The sequence below is a fragment of the Lactuca saligna genome, chromosome 9 (assembly GCF_052625555.1).
Source record: "Lactuca saligna cultivar CGN05327 chromosome 9, ASM5262555v1, whole genome shotgun sequence".
Lineage (NCBI taxonomy): Eukaryota > Viridiplantae > Streptophyta > Magnoliopsida > Asterales > Asteraceae > Lactuca > Lactuca saligna.
The window spans coordinates 12,807,797-12,816,574 of record NC_136425.1 but is presented as its reverse complement, the minus strand read 5'-3'; the positions used below and the strand labels follow the sequence as shown (position 1 = coordinate 12,816,574).

The 8,778-nt window shown below is 34.6% G+C and overlaps 1 long non-coding RNA gene across 1 annotated transcript; it reads right to left on the bottom strand.

Annotated features, from left to right (window-relative positions):
• Nucleotides 1-7,157: 7,157 nt before the first annotated feature.
• Nucleotides 7,158-8,477, bottom strand: LOC145018704 (uncharacterized). The gene is made up of 2 exons (XR_013667130.1): nucleotides 8,124-8,477; nucleotides 7,158-7,441 (listed from the first exon to the last, which is right to left on the bottom strand). It is a non-coding gene; the product is annotated as an uncharacterized LOC145018704 (long non-coding RNA).
• Nucleotides 8,478-8,778: the final 301 nt, after the last annotated feature.

Here is an 8,778-nt window from a genome sequence, read left to right as displayed (position 1 = left end):
TATATATGGAAATATTATAGCAAGAGACTGGTAAAGTATTATGTCTTTATGTAAGACATTATGAATCATATCCAATATGCTTCGGGTATATGATCGATTGCATATGCTATAATATTTATGTGTTCTAAAATTTCCAAATGCCTAGGGCATTAAGATGGAAAAAAGGACCAGAACCGGATATGACTAAAGTTGTTCAACAATTGCTAAAAACAATCTAAGGTTCGCCAAAAATTGGTTACTTGTAGGCAGTTGGAAGTATTGTAATGGATGGACCATATTGACATTATTATGAATAAACATGACTCTATTAATAATGAGTTGTCATATGGAAAATATGGAAATGTTTCCATAATGGGAGTTGGATATTAAGAATCTACGTGTATGTTAGAAACTTTTATGCAAGAAGGATGTTCAAAGGAATGTACTTTGAATTTGAGACTTTGCTTCCTTGGAATTGTTTTGTTATCAATCTCGAGTGGAAAGTTTTGTAATTTAATTATCCAAGTCTCTGTGACTTTAGCGCATTGACATTACAAAAGGATCATTTCATAAACGGTAGAGCCTAACACATTCTAATAGTGACAAGAATTTGGCATTCTTACGCTTGTGATAAAGATTTCGAATTGTGAAATGAGTTTCACTGAAAAATATGTTCAATTGATCTATTTCACAAATTAAGGACCATAGGTAAACATAGTGTGCATGCTTTGAGCATGGGATAACTATTGTTTTAATTCAAGTATTAAGTTGATTAATCGAAGCATTATACAATGAATAATGTTAATCAGTATGGTGATTAAATAAAAGGTGATTTATTTATATTCATAAGTTCTGAGACCATATTGGATTCGATTATTCTTGTGTTTCACTTTGCATGTTTTGACTTCTAGAATAATAAGATTATTCAAGCAATCCACAGTCGATCATACTTTAGAAGTAGGTATTGAGACAAGACTATCATGAATCTAACTATAGACTGTCTAGGTGTTTTAGACATAGCACAAGGTTGTTGCAGTGTTCATGAGTACTCTTGCATAAGATTCGAGTATCGGATTAAACCCACACTCATCTAATCACTTCATGGATTTTATCACGAGTGATTGTGAGATGATAATATCTTATATTCTTGAAACATATACATATAGTTGCAGTTTACAAGTCAGTTGCACATTGGTGATATGTAAACACACTGGTAACTCGGTGTTATAAAACGTATCATTGTGTGTGATTTGATGAGTAAATAGAGCAAGCATATGAGTCGAATTTTATCCGTTCCTTTTACCCTTAAAGGGATAAAAGCGATATTTGTGGTCCCCTTAATGATTTAGTGATGATAACCCTAAGCGCTTGGCTAATCCTAGACTGATTTGAATTGTTCAATTAGTCAGTCATCTTAAATCGGAAATCGGGAAAAAACAGATGGACAAAGAGTATGATTATAATCCATGTCTCAGTCCATACGATATCTAGAATGGAGGAATATATGATCCCTTATCTAATGGACACGTCATTGACTAGGTCAGAGTTCGACATCGACTTTTAAGAGCTATGATTTCTAGTCGGTATTTTGGAGTCGTACTTGCAATAATAGTTATTAGACTTATCCAAGTGGAAGAATGTTGGATTAGGTGTCTAAGTCCATAACTATAATTGGTATGTACTTGACCCGAGAGTAGCATGGTCCATTTCGGGTTGCATATCACCAGGACATTTGATAGGATGAATATTTTAGTAAGAGGTTATTTATGATTTACTAATACATTATAAGTATAATATATTAATTAAGAAATCATAATATTTAATTAGTATTGATCAAGAATTAATTTGGAATTAATTTAGCGATCAAAAGAGACTAATTAAATTAACGGTGACTAATTATGTAAATTAGTGATACATATGGTTTGGGCTTTTGATCCAATGTGGAATAAGTTTATGTAAGAATACATAAAGAGTTAATCCACATGAGTTATGGATCATAAGCCTATGTGTATGGATTAGGCTTTACACACGATCCTTGGAATCCTACACTATATATATGTTACCCCTTAACCAAAATCGTTTGACCTAAGTCTTCTAAGAAGAACTATAAACGAGTTTTGTTCTCCATACTGTCTCTCAAGTTCCTCTATTTGTTCATGGCTTGTTGTGAACTATTTGAGGCATCACACTTGGGGTGCTAAGTTCTTAAAGGCAAAAATACAACAAGCTACAAAAGGAGGTAGTTTTCTAACTAGTATTTTATGATTCAAATATTAAATTGTATGCTAGTTGTAGGCTTCATGCTTTGGATAATTTTGTTGCATGTATAACTAGAGAAAACTTAGATCCAAAGCATTAGGGTTGTATGTGCACCATTGGATTGTTGTAATACATAAAACCCAACAAACACAACATGGTTAAAAATTCAATGGTCAATGCCACATCATGGTCCTCCTTGCCACGCCGTGGCAATGTTAAAACAAGGCAGTCATGATTTTGTACTTCACCATGCCATGGTTACCCTTGCTAAGCCATGGCCACTGGAAAATCACTAATTTTTTAATAAGACCTTAATCATTTCAGATCTAAGCTCATACTTCCAGATTTACTTCCCCACACTGACTTAATGGACAAGGTTGCCATATTTATCCATTATGACCTCACCCTAGGACAAAATCTTAAACCCTAAGTCAATTAAGTCCTAAATGTGTCCAAAACTCCAACATGAAGATAAAAACACTCAAGTTATGACCTTTTTCTCACTAACCTAAAAGTTCATGACCAAACTAGCACCACATCAAACTCTAGAGTTCCTCAAATTCCAAGAGCGCTCAATAATGGGACCAAAGCATCCAAAAATAGGCTCAAACATCAAATAAGAAACCCAAAGGTAAATATATGAACTTTATACCTTTAATAACTCAGAAATGTGAAGAAGATCTTAGATCTAAGCTTACTCCTAGCTTCCTTTTACCAAAATGAACCACCTTCTTCTTCCTCTTCTTCTTCAAGTTTAACCAAATGAAGAAAACAACCTTGAGATATAGCCACCAAGCTCATTTCCAAGGAAGAGATGCTGGGGTTTTGAAATGAGGGGATGGAGGCTGAAGAAGATGACCTAAAATGGGGGGTTAAGATGCTAAAATATGGATGAAACCCTAAAAATACACGAGCTTGGGCTTGAACAGATGCCACACCATGGTCATTCATTGCCACGCCGTGTTGTCCCTTTAAACACGCATTCGATAAGTATCACCCAACGTCGTGGGCATCCGATACCCACATCGTGGCTGAGGGTCTGCTCCAAAAATCCTTATTTGATTCCTTAAGTCTTGGCCCACCTTCTTTGGAAAATAGGATGTTACATAATTCCAATTAATCCCATATTACTTCCAGATTAATTATGATTAATAATTAATTAACTCTAATTGATTTCTTATTAATTTATTAACCACATAAATTAACAAATCAATTATTTAACTATTGATCTCATGTTAATTTATTAATCACCTAACAAATTAACATATCAATTATCTATTTCCAATCAATATATTAATCACATAATATATTATCTAATTATTCTCTCTCTCTCTCTCTCTCTCTCTCTCTCTTAACAGTCTCCCAAAATGATAAGTCTATAACTACAATTCTAAGTATTACTTATAAATTAAACAACAAATGGTGCTTTCCAAAGCCACTACCAAACTCTGATCTAATTAGACATTGGCCCTAATATAAGTGATCAGATATTCCTTCGTTCTACAAGATATCATATGGACATGAGACACTGATTAAAATCAATGTCATAGTCCAAGATTCTGTTTCTCGATTTTGTAACGCCCGATTCAAGGTTTTTTACACAATAACCCTTTGTATAAAAATAGTTTGAAAAATTGGTCCATAGGGTGTTAAATGAAAATTAGGGAAGGCGTGCATACGTTGGGCGTCCACTCTTGTATGATGGGCGTATGTGGTCAGGAGACAAACCCTAATTTTTAGGGTTTGGACCTTATCTAAACAATGTTATGCCCAAGGTTCTCTCATTGCCACCCTCCATTTTCCCTTTTGAGCCTCATTTCGAAACCCTAACTCATCTAGAGAGATTTGACCCTTGGTGTGTATGTTTTAGCGGGTGTTTAGTGAACCTTGAAGAAGAAGAAGCTTGGTGAAGGAGCATTGATCAAGTTAGAGCTTATAGATATATAGTTTACTCTAATTTCTCAACTTCATTTAGGTATGAAGTCTTGACCTTGGTTGTTCTAAGCTTAGATCTAGACCTAGTGAAGTTTTGAGCACATTTTGGTCCCTTGTATGAGTTCTGGTGGGGATTTTCACTCTAAAAGTTAAGAGTTTATCCTCTTGATGTTTCTGAGGTCCCTAGTCCATAAACTTTGCATCTTCATGATTGAAGATCAACCATTCATAAGTATATTCTCCTTTGGTGAAAGTAGGATGCTAAATCGAGGGTTTGAGTCTATTTAAGCCATGCAAAGGCATCAAGTTGGTGACTTTATTGTTTAAGACGTCCCCGAAGGTCTGGATCTGAAAAATGGATGTTTAATCACAAATCATTAAGTGCTTAATGAATATTTGTCCATATGAGGTGTACGTCAGGTGTACTGTAGCGTATGTTGCACGTACATAGCTGAAGCCCTGTAAGTCCCTGGGTCACAAGCTATATGTTGGTCGTACCCAACTAGTATGCTAAGCATACTCGTTAGGGACCATTTGGACTTCTTCGTTTTGGGTCTGGTGTTTGTTGAGCCCAACAAAATTAATAACCCTAAATCTTTTACAATAAAATAGTGTTTAGTGGTAAAGGGGTCGAATCCGAAGAGATTGGTTCAATTTTATAACTCTATAAAAATATATTTGTAAAAATACTTGTAATTTGATAATCAAAGTAAAAAATGGGGGTTTTAGTCTTTTGAAATACTTGAAATAAACTAGAATTAAACTAAGATTCAAATAGAAATTTTCATAAAAAAACAAGGGTTTGATGTAAAGTCAATAAGAGAAAGATGATAGAATCACTTGAACATTTGATGAACATTTAATTAGAATCCAATAGTGCAATACTTGTTTTAAATCCTTAATTTGGCTATTGTAATCCAAGAAGCTTGAGATTACCTAGACTTTCCTTAATTGTTAAAATGGTTAGAAAAGCTCATAGCAATTTCCTTATTCAAAGTCACAATTTCCATTAAGCATATAATTAGTGAAAGTCAACTAGCATTAAGAACCAAAAAATCACCAAATCCGAAAGGAGTCAAATGCTTTCACTTCCATGTTGGAGAAAATGTTTTTATGATTGTTTGAAGTAAAACTAACACAAAAATCAGTTGTTGTTGCTTGATAATTTGAGGATCTTTTACTTAATCAAGAAATTAGCCAACTAATCATCACATACACATTTAAATTCATGAATAAAAACATACAAGTAGTAATAAGATGTTAAAACACAAAATATTCTCATAAAGATTCAAGAACAAGTTCATGGAGTCTTGAACATTCAACAAGCATTCAAATTATTTCACCAAAGTCAAGCAAGTTTAGTTTAACCTAACATGGCTAAACATAATAAAACAAAGTAAGGATACATTGTACTAAAAATTTAACAAGAATCAAGAGCAAAAAGATGAAGTTCTTGAGGTGTTATGGTATTCAAAATGCTCCAAAACCGCAAGAGAAATCATGAAATTACTCATGTGCAAAAGATGCACACCAACCTTCCTCAAATAGCCTTCCAAATGAAATTATGAATTTACCCCTGCAATGTCGCACAGCCCAGCACGGGTGGTATCTGATTGTGGGCTTCTTTGAATTTTGGGCCTCCACGACTTACTCCGTTGGCTCGGTTCGAGTCCGATCATGTAACGTCGTGATTTTTACCATAATTTTTTTTTAAACATTTATTTAACAGAATACGTTAGCGGAAGACTTAGTTTTTAAAACATTTTCAAATCACAACATTACCTCCAAAATCAAAATCATGATTCTATCTCGTTTAAAAGTAAACAAAGTACTTTAAAGTAAATAATCAAAAACGTGTCCAAGAGTGGTATGGTTAATATAAATCTACTACCCATAAGAACCCTTCTCACCAAGGCCAATCTTCTAAACTGCAGCACCAAACATAAGGCACAAAAGAGAAAAGATACAAGTATCAGCCCATGCTGAGTGAGTTCAAAAATTTGCACCCAAAACATACAAACCCCAAATGGGTCAATCATTCATTTTATGATGAAGCATAAAAATAATAGACAAATACCACTTAGAAAACAATCGCATGTCATAATTATTTAGCCGCATACATGCATATATGTTTAATCACAATTCTACCACATAACATATATGATCAACCAAATACCACATAAGCAACCACATAACATATAAATAATCACATTTCATATTTAAGTAACCTTTAATTGTTCAACCTTTTATTAATAACCAATCTTTGTTATATATTCAACCTTTTAATACACAACCAACCTTTTGTTACATGTTCAACATTTTATTAATAACCAACCTTTGTTATATATTCAACATTTTGATATGCAACCAACCGGTTGTTATATGTTCAACCTTTTATTATATCTATCCAAACATTTGATAGAAAAGTGTCTCTTAGTGCAACCTAACCCAAAAGAAACACCCCATTCACTACTTGTGTGCATGGCCAGCCGAATGCTCTAAGTGGCTCATGACTTCCACCCGAAACACCAACCCCGTGACTCCACTTTCGCTACTCCGACTTTGAGAAGTACAAGTACCCCGCGGTGTCGTTCAGGATCGGTACAAACGGTGCCAATTCCAACGATACACCTCCCGATTCCCACGTGATGTTTGCGGTTTCCGCGAACGAGGGACCAACATCACTTCAGCCCACAAACACCGAAGTGCCCGCAAACCATGTGTCACACAGTCATCTAGAAAGACCAGCAACTAATCATCGTTGTGGCTATAACTCTTCCTATAGGTACTCTTTCAACCTAGTAGGCACCTTCAATGATCCGCATAAGGTTTAGGCAAAGATCATGAACTACCCAAACCCTTTACGCATAACCTCGCAATGTCATTTATACATTGAGTAAAGCTTGTAATTCATACAAGATAAATGTGTATCAAACATGCAATGTATCCATAACAAGCACATCAAAACATAACCATACATCATATTTCAACCAACTTAAGCTAGCATGTTATATACATCAAGTTCATCAAAGTGCAAGCAACATAGCAATTAAGTCATATCATGGCATTAGCACAAAGTGTATATTAGCATCACAAATATCATATCATCAAGCACAAGTAATGACATGGTCATCTTAAAGTGAATCAAATCACCATCTATGGATTGCACGTTTCAATAATGCAACCTTAGTGAGTTAAACTATGAACTCACCTTGAATTGCTATAAAATTGTCATACTCGCCGCCTCGCCGTTTAAGAGTCAAGATACCTAATTAAACATAGTTTATAACTCCATTTAGTTTATGGATTAATACATTCAAAATATGTTGATAATCACACGTTAATGATAAAAGTGTCTAGGTAGTTACTTAACATGAGTGTTCTATATTTTTTATATTAAGCCTCATTATTGTTTAAATATAACAAAAGCGATAACTCACAACCATACTGATCATGGAATTTTAAGGAAACAAATTCCAACTAATTAATAAACACCTTTTCCAACTCTTTATTAACCTTTCGTTTATTTTCTACACCTTAATAAGTTCGGTTTTAACTGCCCACAAACATTATTTATTTAGTTTACTCTTAATATACATTTCTTAGACTTTGAGTGGAGGACTTCAGTAAAGAAAATGTCAACGAAAGTACCAAGGTCCCATGCATATATGTTGCTTACAGTCATGGAGACGCTTAAACTTATACCATCTATTAGTCCAGCTGATGTTCATCATTTCGAATTATACGGATGTAATATTTTAGTTATCTTTTAACAATAATTTTACTAACTATATTAACGTCGCTCCTAAATCTCAACTTATTTTGAATTAACTAGATTTTATCCAAGTCCCACAACCCAGGCATATCTACGGAGGTAATATACAAGACACAAAATATCCATATTTTATTTTCCAAGGTAAAAAAAAAATATATTCATAAAGCATTCGTACCTCCTCTGATGCACAGCCCAAACACCTAGAATATCACCATCAATTGTACTGGGTATATTTGGATGATGTTTCATACCCATGGTTTCCATGCGTACATCATTGAAGTATCACTAAAATACGATGACGAGACTAGAGAAAAGTGTAGCCTAATGGGGACTTGTGACTGAACCCTTTACTTGCCGGAGTCGCCTACTTCGCCAGACGCCAGACCAATCTCACAGCCGACACCAAACCACCTGTATTTCTCCCCCGGTTCTCTCTCTCTCTCTCTCTCTCTCTCTCTCTCTCTCTCTCTCTCTCGTATGCAGCAGCCGTCGTAAGAGAGGAATGACCAATTCTAGGGTTTGAGAATGACATAACCGTCGGCTAGGAGCAAAGGAACCGACGGGTTTCAAACGCCTTAATTGAATTGCATGTATATTTCAAGTTACACTAGTGGTCTCTCATCTTCCTTTCATTAATCCATGATTACCCCATTTTCATCTTATCCTAAAATTTCACATTAGAAAATTACATTCTACCCCCTCAGTCTTTATAACCTTTAGATACATCATATTTACCATACTATTGCAATAATCGGTAACATAGTCTAAATTCAACAACTGCAATTTCGCACAAGTTCTACCCATCTGTTCTCATTCTTCTTATTTGACTT